Genomic DNA, 11,450 nt, shown 5'->3' with positions numbered 1-11,450 from the left:
TTGAGTGTGAGAGTCACACGGTGGACACACACTGAGGTGCACACAGAGGGTGGTCACATTGAGACACTGTGGGTGAGTGTGTGTGAGAGAGAGCCCACAGAGACGAGCTGCGTAAACAGGCTGGAGAGAGAGTGTCACACACTGTGTGACACACACAGAGCTGCGCAGAGTGTGGACACATTGAGACATCTCTCCACACACTGTGTATGTGAGAGGGAGCACACTGAGACGAGCTGCGCACACGGTCTCCAGTGGGAGGGGGTCAGCCAGGTTCTGGCACCAGCCCCTGGAGCGGAGGCTGCAAACAGACAGACAGTCCGTCACACTCACAGCCGCTGGCAGTGCTCGGGTCCGGGGCACTGCAGACCTCACTGCCAAGGAAGCGGACCCGCTCCGGACTCCAGACCCTCCGACGAGGGGAGCACCCTTCTGTACCCGGTGCCACTGCGCCCTGGAGCCGCCCTGTGCCTCCGCCGTGCGCGGCAGGCTGCAGGCGCTGGCGGTGACACCTGCGGGGGGAGCGGAGAGACAGCTGCACCGTGACTCCATCGACCACTCCGAGAGCTGCAGCGGCGGGGACGGAGCCACCACGAGAGCCGCAGAGCGGGTCCGAGAGCCGCAGCGACCGAGGGGCGAGGCGCAGCGATGCGCAGAGCTGAGATGAGGGCGCCTGCGGGGTGATGCGGAGACCGGAGTGGAGAACTGATGCCAGGGACGCCGAGCTCCAGGCATGGGGCGGGAAGAAGTGCTGCGGCGGCTGCACGGTGAGTTCCTGCACTGGGACTAGTACGGGGAGTCCCTGCACGGGTGAGCCCCTGCACCTGATCTTTGCTGCAAGGTGAGTCCCTACACCTGGACTCTGCTGCACCGTGAGTCCCCAGCACTGCGACTTCTATGGGTGAGTCCCTGCACGGGTGAGTGAGTCCCTGCTCCTGGTCTCTGCTGCACGGGTGAGTCCCTGCACGGGTGAGCCCCTTCACCTGATCTTTGCTGCAAGGTGAGTCCCTACACCTGGACTCTGCTGCACCGTGAGTCCCCAGCACTGCGACTTCTATGGGTGAGTCCCTGCACGGGTGAGTGAGTCCCTGCTCCTGGTCTCTGCTGCACGGGTGAGTCCCTGCACGGGTGAGCCCCTTCACCTGATCTTTGCTACAAGGTGAGTCCCTACACCTGGACTCTGCTGCACCGTGAGTCCCCAGCACTGTGGCTTGTACGGGTGAGAGTCCCTGCACGGGTGAGTGAGTCCCTGCTCCTGGTCTCTGCTGCACGGGTGAGCCCCTTCACCTGATCTTTGCTGCAAGGTGAGTCCCTACACCTGGACTCTGCTGCACCGTGAGTCCTCAGCACTGCGACTTGTACGGGTGAGTACCTCCACGGGTGAGTGAGTCCCTGCTCCTGGTCTCTGCTGCACGGGTGAGTCCCTGCACGGGTGAGAACCTGCACCTGGGCTCTGCTGCAAGGTGAGTCCCTACACCTGGACTCTGCTGGACTCTGCTGCATGGTGATTCCCTGCATGGGTGAGTCCCTGCACCGGGTCTCTGCTGCACGATGAGTCCATGCACCTGACTCTGCTGTACTTTGCTGCACCGTGAGTCCCTGCACGGGTGAGTCCTGCACCTGGTCTCTGCTGCGCGGTGAGTCCCTGCACCTGAACTGCTGCACAGTGAGTCCCTGCATGGGCGAGTCCCTGCACCTGGTCTCTGATGCACAGCGAGTCCCTGCACCTGGACTTTGTTGCACGGTGAGTCCCTGCACTTGGACTTAGCCATACGGCTGAGTCCCTGCATGGGTGAGTCCCTACACCTGGACTCAGCTGCACTGTGAGTCCCTGTACTCAGACTCTACCGCACAGGTGAGTCCCAGCACCGGACTCAGCTTTACTTTAAGCCCCTGTACATGGACTCCTGCACTTGTGAACAGCTGCAGGACGCCTGTCGCCTATACTAGTGAGTCTGCTGCAATTGCAAGGTTCCTGCATGACCTGCATAACCTGCACTGGCGAGTCCTCTGCACATGTGAGGCTTCTGCCGGACGTGTGTATCCTGCACTGGTGAATCTGCTGCAAGTGTAAGGTTCCTGCAGGGCACGTGTCTCCTGCACTTGTGATTCTACTGCACATGTGAGGCTCATTTAGGACCTCTGTCTCTTGCACTGGTGAGCCTGCTGCAACTGTGAGGTTCCTGCAGGACGTGCGTCTGTTGCACTGGTGAGTCTGCTGCAAGTGCCTGTTTCTTTAAAGACCTCTGTCTCTTGCACTGGTGAGCCTGCTGCAGGTGTGATGTTCCTGCAGGACGCGTGTCTCCTGCACTGGTGAGTCTGCTGCAAGTGCCTGGTTCTTTAAAAACCTCTGTCTCCTGCACTTGTGAGCCTGCTGCACGTGTAAGGTTCCTGCAGGACGTGTGTCTCCTGCACTGGTGAGTCTGCTGCAAATGCCTGGTTCTTTGAAGACCTTTTTCTCCTGCACTACTGAGCCTGCTGCATGTGTATGCTTGCTGCAAGTGTTAGGTTTCTACAGGGTCTTGTACTACTACAGGAGCAAAGCAAAGGCAAGGGCGAGTGTTGCAAATTCTGTCTGATGAGAGAAGTGAGCTGTTGCATAAGTGGGTCTTCTGCAGGAGGTGTGTCTGTTGCATCTGTATGTCTGCTGCAAGTGCGAGACTCCTGCAGAGTGTGTGACTGCTACATTGGTAAGTCTGCTGCATGGATGAGTGTTGGAGTGTGAGCCTGCTCCAGGAGGTGAGTCTGCTGCGGGGGGGGGGGTGTCTGCTGTTCAGGAGATTCAGTCGCATTCATGCTCCTGCTGCCAACACAGGTGATTCTGCAGTATTACGAAGCCTGCTTTAGGGAGTGTTTGCTATCTAGCGACTCTGCTGGATAGATGAGTGTGGTGTGCAGGCGAGTCTGCTGCATGAATGAGTGATGGTCAGATCTGTCTGTTGCGTGACTGGGCTTTGTGCATGGTAGGGTCTGCTGCAAGCAGAGTTTACTTGAGGTGCTGGTATACTACTTGGGTGAGTCTGGTGTGTAGGTGAGTCTGCTAAATGTGTGAGTGTTCCGTAGGTCTGTCTGTTGCATGGCTGAGTCTTGTGCATGGTAGAGTCTGTTGTAAGCAGAGTTTGCTACTAATGCAGGTCTACTAAACGGGTGAGTCTGCTGTGCAGGCGAGTCTGCTGCAAGAGTGAGTGTCCCACATGTCTATCTGTTGCGTGAATGGACTTTGTGAATGGTAGGGTCTGCTGCAAGCAGAGTTTACTTTAGGTGCTGGTGTACTACTTGGTTGAGTCAGGTGTGTAGGCGAGTCTCCTAAACGTGTGAGTGTTGCGCAGGTCTGTCTGTTGCATGGCTGAGTTTTGTACATGGTAGAGTCTGTTGTAAGCAGAATTTGCTACAGATGTAGGTCTACTGCATGGGTGAGTCTGCTGTGCAAGCAAGCAAGCTGCAGGAGTGAGTGTTCCAGGGTCTGTCTGTTGTATTGCTGAGTTTTGTGCATGGTAGAGACTGTTGCAAGTAGAACTTGCTACCGATGTAAGTCTACTGCATGGGTTAGTCTGCTGTGCAAGCGAGCCTGCTGCAGGAGTGAGTGTTCCGGGGGTCTGTGTGTTGCATTGCTGAGTTTTGTGCAAGGTAGAGTCTGTTGCAAGCAGAGTTTGCTACCGATATAGGTGTACTGCATGGGTGAGTTTGCTTTGCAAGCGAGCCTGCTGCAGGAGTTAGTGTTCCGTAGGTCTAAATTTTGCATGGCTGTGTTTTGTGCATGGTAGAGTCTGTTGCAAGCAGAGTTTGCTACCAATGCAGGTCTACTGCATGGGTGAGTCTGCTGTGCAAGCGAGCCTGCTGCAGGAGTGAGTGTTCCGCAGGTCTATCTTTTGCATGGGTCAGCTTTGTGCATGGTAGTGTCTGCTGCAAGCAGAGTTTTCTACTGACGTAGGTCTTCTGCATGGGTGAGTCTGCTGTGCAAGCGAGCCTGCTGCAGGAGTGAGTGTTCCACAGGTCTATCTTTTGCATGGGTGAGTTTTGTGCATGGTAGAGTCTGTTGCAAGCAGAGTTTGCTACTGATGTAGGTCTACTGCATGTGTCAATCTGGTGTGCAGGCGGGTCTGCTGCTTGAATGAGTGGTGGTCAGATCTATCTATTGCGTGGCTAAGTTTTGTGCATCGTAGAGTCTGTTTAAGCAGAGTTTGATACCAATGCAAGTCTACTAAAGGGGTGAGTCTGCTGTGCAGGCGAGTCTGCTGCAGGAGTGAGTGTTGCACAGGTCTATCTGTTGCGAGGCTAAGATTTGTGCGTGCTAGAGTCTACTGCAAGCAGAGCTTGCTACTGATGCCCGTTTATGGAATGGGTGAATCTGGTGTGCAGGCAAGTCTGCTGCTTGAATGAGTGATGGTCAGATCTATCTATTGCGTGGCTGAGCTTTGTGAATGGTAGGGTCTGCTGCAAGCAGAGTTTGTTACAGATGCTGGTCTACTGCATAAGTCAGTCGGGTGTGCAAGCAGGTCTGCTAAATGGGTGATTTTGAGCAGGTCTATCTGTTGCATACCTGAGTTTTATGCATGGTAGAGTCTGCTACTGATGCAGGTCTACTAAATGGGTGAGTCTGCTGTCCAAGCGAGTCTGCTGCAGGAGTGATTGTTGCGCAGATATGTCTGTTGCATGGGTGAGTTTTGTGCATGGTAGAGTCTGTTGCAAGCGGAGTTTGCTACCGATGTAGGTCTAGTGCATGGGTGACTCTGGTGTGCAAGCGAGTCTTCTGCAGGAGTGAGTGGCCCACATTTCTATCTGTTGCATGGGTGAGTTTTGTGCATGGAAAAGTCTGTTGCAAGCAGAGTTTGCTACCGATGTAGGTCTACTGCATGGGTGAGTCTGCTGTGCAAGCGAGCCTGTTGCAGGAGTGAGTGTTCCGCAGGTGTATCTTTTGCATGGCTGAGTTTTGTGCATGGTAGAGTCTGTTGCAAGCAGAGTTTGCTACCAATGTAGGTCTACTGCATGGTTGAGTCTGCTGTGCAAGCGAGCCTGCTGTAGGAGTGAGTGTTCCTCAGGTCTATTTTTTGCATGGCTGAGTATTGTTTTTGCATGGCTGAGTATTGTGCATGGTAGACTCTGTTGTAAGCAGAGTTTGCTACCAATGTAAGTCAACTAAAGGGTTGAGTCTGCTGTGCAGGCGAGCCTGCTGCAGGAGTGAGTGTTGCACAGGTCTATCTGTTTCGAGGCTCAGATTTGTGCGTGCGAGAGTCTACTGTAAGCAGAGCTTGCTACTGATGCCGGTCTACTGCATGGGTCAATCTGGTGTGCAGTCGAGTCTGCTGCTTGAATGAGTGATGGTCAGATCTATCTATTGCGTGGCTGAGCTTTGTGAATGGTAGGGTCTGCTGCAAGCAGAGTTTGTTACAGATGCCGGTCTACTGCATAGGTCAGTCAGGTGTGCAAGCAAGTTTGCTAAATGGGTGATTTTTTTAGCAGGTTTATCTGTTGCATGCCTGAGTTTTATACATGGTAGAGTCTGCTTCCGATGCAGGTCTACAGCATGGGTGAGTCTGCTGTGCAAGCGAGTCTGATGCAGGAGGGATTGTTGCGCTGGTCTGTCTGTTGCATGATTGAGCTTTGTGCATGGTAGATTCTGCTGCAAGCAAAGTTTGCTACAGATGCAGGTCTACTGCATGGGTCAGTCTGATGTGCAAGTAAGCCTGTTGCGGAGTAATTGTTGCATAGGTCTGTCTGTTGCATGATTGAGCTTTGTGCATGGTAGATTCTGCTGCAAGCAAAGTTTGCTACAGATGCAGGTCTACTAAATGGGTGAGTCTGCTGTGCAAGCGAGTCTACTGCAGGAGTGGATGTTGCGCAGGTCTATCTGTTGCATGGCTGAGTTTTCTGCATGGAAGATTCTGCTGCAAGCAAAGTTTGCTGCTGATACAGGTCTACTAAATGGGTGAGTCTGCTGTGCAAGCGAGTCTGCTGCAGGAGTGAGTGTTGCAGATGTGTAGAGTCCGCACGGGTGAATCTCCTACATGATAGTGTCTGCTGCAAGCAGATCTTGCTAGACATTCGAGGCTGCTGCTTCGGCGAGTCTGTTGTCTAGGCAAGTCTGCTACAAGGGTAAGTGTTGTGCCGTTGATCTGCTGCAAGGGGGAATTTCATGCATAGTCGCATCTACTTCAAGGAGAGTGTGCTAGGCATGCAAAACAACTTGGTGATAGGGAGCATATTGTGCAGGCGCTTCTACTGAATTGGGGAGATGACTTCAAGGTGAGTCTCATGCAAGACTGAGTGTGTTGTGCAGGTCAATCTGTATGGATGTATCTGCTGAACAAGGGAGTGCTTTCTCAGCGAGTCTGCTTCGTCCTAGAGTCTACTTCAAGGGTGAATCAGTCGCACAGGTGTGATGCATGGGTGCGAGTCTGTTGCATGTGAATATCTGCTGTATGGATGAGGTGTGCAAATGAGTCACTATTCAAAGCATTATATTAAAAAAGGAATTATTAAATACCAGGCGACTTCCTAGAGCATGAGTGAGTTGTTGCACAAGTGAGTCGTCGCATTAGATGCATCCATTACATTCATGAGGGTTAGGCACGCAAGAGATTGCTATTTGGGTCCACATTGTAGTATGAGTGATTCTGCTGCACAGATGTGCATTTGCCAAACAGGTGGGTCTGTTGCATGCATACATATGTTGCAAGAGTGTGCGCTTGCTGCAGTCTTTAGTGTGCTGCATCCAAGTGAATTGCATGCATGTGCACGCTCGCTGTGTGGTTGAGTAAGCTGCACAAAAGGGTCTGCTACATGAGTGAGTGCTGTATGGGCGAGGCTACGCTACAAAGCTGCATGCTGTCCAACCAGTGTGCTCTGGGAGCCTTGTGCATGACACTGATGCAACTGAGTCTTCTGCTAGTAAGATCTTTCCCCGGATGTCATTTCTGCTGCATAAGTTTGAATCCCATGCCCAGATTTGAGTCACTAACTAACTGTCAGTCAGCAGCCCAAGTATGGGTCTTTGTGCAAAGTGTGCAGTTACTACAGGTCAACTATGGATCTACTGACTGTTGTGAATCTGCTACTCAAGTGTGAGTCTGGGAGAAAGGTGACTACTACACTGCCAAAAACTGCTGCATGTTTGAGTCTACTGCTGCCGGACAGTCTGATGAACAAGTCAGGCTGCTGCATGGGTGTGACTGTTGCACTGGTTTGAGTCAGGTGTACTGGTGGTAGTCAGGTACACTGGTGTACGTCTGCTGCATGGCCCGGTGTAAGTTTGCAGCACAGACATTACGAATGCAGAGGTAAGTCTGTTACGCAGGTGTTTTTTCTGCAGCATGAGTGAATCTGCGCCCCATGTCACTGTCTTACATGGGAGTAGGGTTACGTCTGTTGCATTGGTCACTCTCTTGCATGAGGCGGTCTGCTGCTTGGGAGAGCCTGCCGCATGTAGCAATTTCTTCCAAGGGGTAAGACTGTTGCAGCACTATGTCTTTTCCATAGGTATATTTTGTGTGTGAGTCTGCAGCAGTGAATGTGCAGCATTAGTTCGTCTCCGCCATGTATGATTGCTGCAAATGTGAGAAGAGGTACATTTACTGCACTGACAACTCTCCCGCATCAGCCGGTCTGCTGCTTGGGAGAGCCTGCCGCATGGGACAATTTCTTCCAAGCGGTAAGACTGCTGCAGCACTATGTCTTTTCCATAGGTATATTTTGTGGGTGATTCTGCAGCGGTAAATCTGCAGCACTAGTGTGTCTCCGCCACGTATGATTGCTGCAAATGTGAGAAGAGGTACGTTTGCTGTACTGGCCTTTCTCCTGCATCAGGCGGTCTGCTGCTTGGAAGAGCCTTCCGCATGGGCCAATTTCTTCCAAGCGGTAAGACTGCTGCAGCACTATATCTTTTCCATAGGTACATTTTGTGGGTGAGTCTGCAGCAGTGAATCTGCAGCATTAGCGACTCTCCGGCACGTATGATTGCTGCAAATGTGAGAAGAGGTACATTTGCTGCACTGGCCACTCTCCTGCATCAGGCGGTCTGCTGCTTGGAAGGGCCTGCTGCATGGGGCAGGTTCTTCCAGGGATCATTCTGCTACAGGTGTGTGTCTGGGCTGCAGGTGTGTATTGCATGAGTGAGTGTGCTGCATGGGGCTGGTTTTTCCAAGAATCATGCTGCTCCAGGTGTGTGTCTGGGCCACAGGTGTGTATTGCATGAGTGAGTTTGCTGCATGGCACAGGTTCTTTCAAGGATCATTCTGCTCCAGGTGTGTGTCTTGGCCGCAGGTGTGTATTGCATGAGTGAGTGTGCTGCATGGGGCAGGTTCTTCCAAGAATCATTCTGCTCCAGGTGTGTGTCTGGGCCGCAGGTGTGTATTGCATGGGTGAGTGCGCTGCATGGGGCAGGTTCTTCCAAGGATCATTCTGCTCCAGGTGTGTGTCTGGGCCGCAGGTGTGTATTGCATGAGTGAGTTTGCTGCATGGCACAGGTTCTTTCAAGGATCATTCTGCTCCAGGTGTGTGTCTTGGCCGCAGGTGTGTATTGCATGAGTGAGTGTGCTGCATGGGGCAGGTTTTTCCAAGGATCATTCTGCTCCAGGTGAGTGTCTGGGCCGCAGGCTTGTATTGCACTGGTGAGTGTGCTGCATGGGGCAGGTTCTTCCAAGGATCATTCTGCTCCAGGTGTGTGTCTGGGCCGCAGGCGTGTATTGCATGGGTGAGTGTGCTGCATGGGCAGGTTCTTCCAAGGATCATTCTGCTCCAGGTGTGTGTCTGGGCCACAGGTGTGTATTGCATGAGTGAGTGTGCTGCATGGGGCAGGTTCTTCCAAGGATCATACTGCTCCAGGTGTGTGTCTGGGCCGCAAGTGGGGATTGCCTGAGTGAGTGTGCTGCATGGGGAAGGTTCTTCCAAGGATCATTCTGCTTCAGGTGTGTGTCTGGGCTGCAGGTGTGTATTGCATGAGTGAGTGTGCTGCCTGGGGCAGGTTCTTCCAAGGATCATTCTGCTCCAGGTGTGTGTCTGGGCTGCAGGTGTGTAATGCATGAGTAAGTGTGCTGCCTGTGGCAGGTTCCTCCAAGAATCATTCTGCTCCAGGTGTGTGTCTGGGCTGCAGATGTGTATTGCATGAGTGAGTGTGCTGCCTGGGGCAGGTTCTTCCAAGGATCATTCTACTCCAGGTGTGTGTCTGGGCCGCATGTGTGTATTGCATGAGTGAGTGTGCTGCATGGGCCAGTTTCTTCCAAGGACGTTCTGCTCCAGGTGTGTGTCTGGGCCGCAGGTGTGTATTGCATGAGTGAGTGTGCTGTATGGGTCAATTATCTCCAAAGAACATTCTGCTCCAGGTGTGTGTCTGGGCCGTAGGTGTGTATTGCATGAGTGAGTGTGCTGCATGGGGCAGGTTCTTTCAAGGATCATTCTGCTCCAGGTGTGTGTGCTGGGCCGCAGGTGTGTATTGCATGAGTGAGTGTTCTGCATGGGGCAGGTTCTTCCAAAGATCATTCTGCTCCAGGCGTGTGTCTGGGTCTCAGGTGTGTATTGCATGAGTGAGTGTGCTGCATGGTTGAATCTGCTAAACAGGGGAGCACAGGTAAGTCTGCTGCTCCACCATGTCTGCACCTTAGGTGTATTTGAGGGGTGATTCTGCTGCAAGGTGAGCCTTTTGCATGAGTGACTTGAATCACGGCTGTCTCCAGTGCCTTTGGGAGTTTGCAGAGCCGGTGAGCTGTTGCACCCGTATGTCAGTGTACTGGATATGTCAGCAGTAGTTTTTTCACCACGCTGCAAAATAAATCTCACCATATGCTGAAATAATGTTTACCTAATTGAACTCAGCCAAGCTGGAAATTTTCTGCAAAAAAAATTCTCTGCCAGTTTTTGTTTGGGGGAGCTTTTCTATGCATCATGGCACTACACAGTAGATAAAGACTACGGTTGTTCTGAGGAGTAGATCTTATGCAGAATCAGTCTGCTAGAGTAAAATAATGGTGTGTTCAATATAAATTGCTGTAAAAGTAAAAAGTTCGCCTGAAAGTGGCAAAGTGAAAACGTTTTCGGTAGATCTTCAAAAGGCAAAAAAATTATTTGCAACTTCGCAAACTCCATAATGTGCAACTGGTGGCTTGTATCTACTAGGGGAAATCTAGCAGACTTGGCACAGCATTCTGTGATGAGCATGCGCCCTTGGTCTTTGAATTACAATTCACTGTTCCGAGTATGTCAGGTCCTTTTATGGTAAACAACATTCTGTGGGACAATAATCAGGGCCACTGGAATTATATGGTTCCAAGGAGGCGACCATGGACGGCTGGTCCCACCCAAGTACTGAGGAAGTGAAAGATTCCTGATTAACATCTTCAGAGAGTAGGGTCCCTGTTGGGTATGGCTCTTGTTTTCACATTCCAGGGTTATCTCTCTGTTGTGGACTGATATCCTGTTATCCTAAACTATTTTGAGGTCACTTGCGGACAGAAAAGTTGGTCACTGAAGCTCGCATCCCAAGAGTGGGATAAACAGACCCAGAAACTGTGACTTTAAGGTGCTGAGATGAGGCGGATTCTCATAAATTCTCAGAACTGCTCCTAGTAAGAGACTGCACTGGTGACAGACCACAGGCTGGTGAACAAGAAAGATTGCAGTCTGGCACCTGGTTCCTTTTCATTTACTGTCACCCTGAATGACAAGGAGTGTGCGTAGTATGCATCAAGGATAAGGGACACACACTGTACTTTGTCAAGGGTATTAGGAGGATACTCGGAGTTCAGCGCTTATTGAGAAGGGCAAACCAGCTGAGGGACGAAAGTAGCCGAAGATACAAGTCCCATCTGGAGCCCAGTGAAGAAGGCTTGGTCCCTGTGGCATAGCGGTTGCAGGGATGTCCAGTGCATGTCCAGGAGAGAAAGATCCGTGCCAAATTTTCAGGATAACCACAGAAGATACGTTTACAATCAATGGGTTTTAATGAAAATTATTGGCATGTGCCGTGTTTATCCGTAAAATCCGGGAACGGTCTGCGGCATTGGCTGGACACCTCCTATTTAGCAGTTTCACCAGTGCAATACAGATTGGAATTAGGTGTCCAGATATTTTATTTTAGGATTCACTTTTAGGCCTGGCGTTAGCCAAGATCTTTTGATTTTAATAAATGTAGATCTATACAAGCTTATCATACAATGTCTTTCAGTCAGCCCTCATCACCCTTTGTCCAGGTGTGGTGCCATTCATATTTTTCTTCCTCCATGGGGCACAATGCAATCCCACTTCAGCCTCCGGCATACCAGGCTGTGAATAGCTGCATTCTGCCTTGCACCCCGTGCACATCCACACCAAAGGTAGTCCCCTCCAGTACCAGGGCTGCTGAGCCAATATGTGTGTTTTGCTTAAGTTTGTTTTTCCTTTTCCTTTTTTACCTTTGGCGAGAATCCATCATTTCCCCTAACAGACCCCTCACGTGTCTTTATATACGCGCATTGTACGCATCC

The 11,450-nt window shown here is 51.5% G+C and overlaps 1 protein-coding gene across 1 annotated transcript in view; it reads left to right on the top strand.

The window, feature by feature from the left end:
* The first annotated feature begins 204 nt into the window (after positions 1–204).
* Positions 205–11,450, top strand: part of LINGO3 (leucine rich repeat and Ig domain containing 3) — a 148,401-nt gene continuing 137,155 nt past the window's right edge. The window contains exon 1 of the mRNA XM_085637570.1: positions 205–764. The gene's annotated coding sequence lies outside the window, so the exon portion shown is untranslated. The remainder of the gene's footprint in view (positions 765–11,450) is intronic.

Source organism: Triturus cristatus, chromosome 12, assembly GCF_964204655.1.
Source record: "Triturus cristatus chromosome 12, aTriCri1.1, whole genome shotgun sequence".
NCBI classification, from domain to species: Eukaryota; Metazoa; Chordata; class Amphibia; order Caudata; family Salamandridae; genus Triturus; species Triturus cristatus.
Note: the sequence above shows the minus strand (reverse complement) of the source record. Positions and strands in the feature narration are given on the sequence as shown.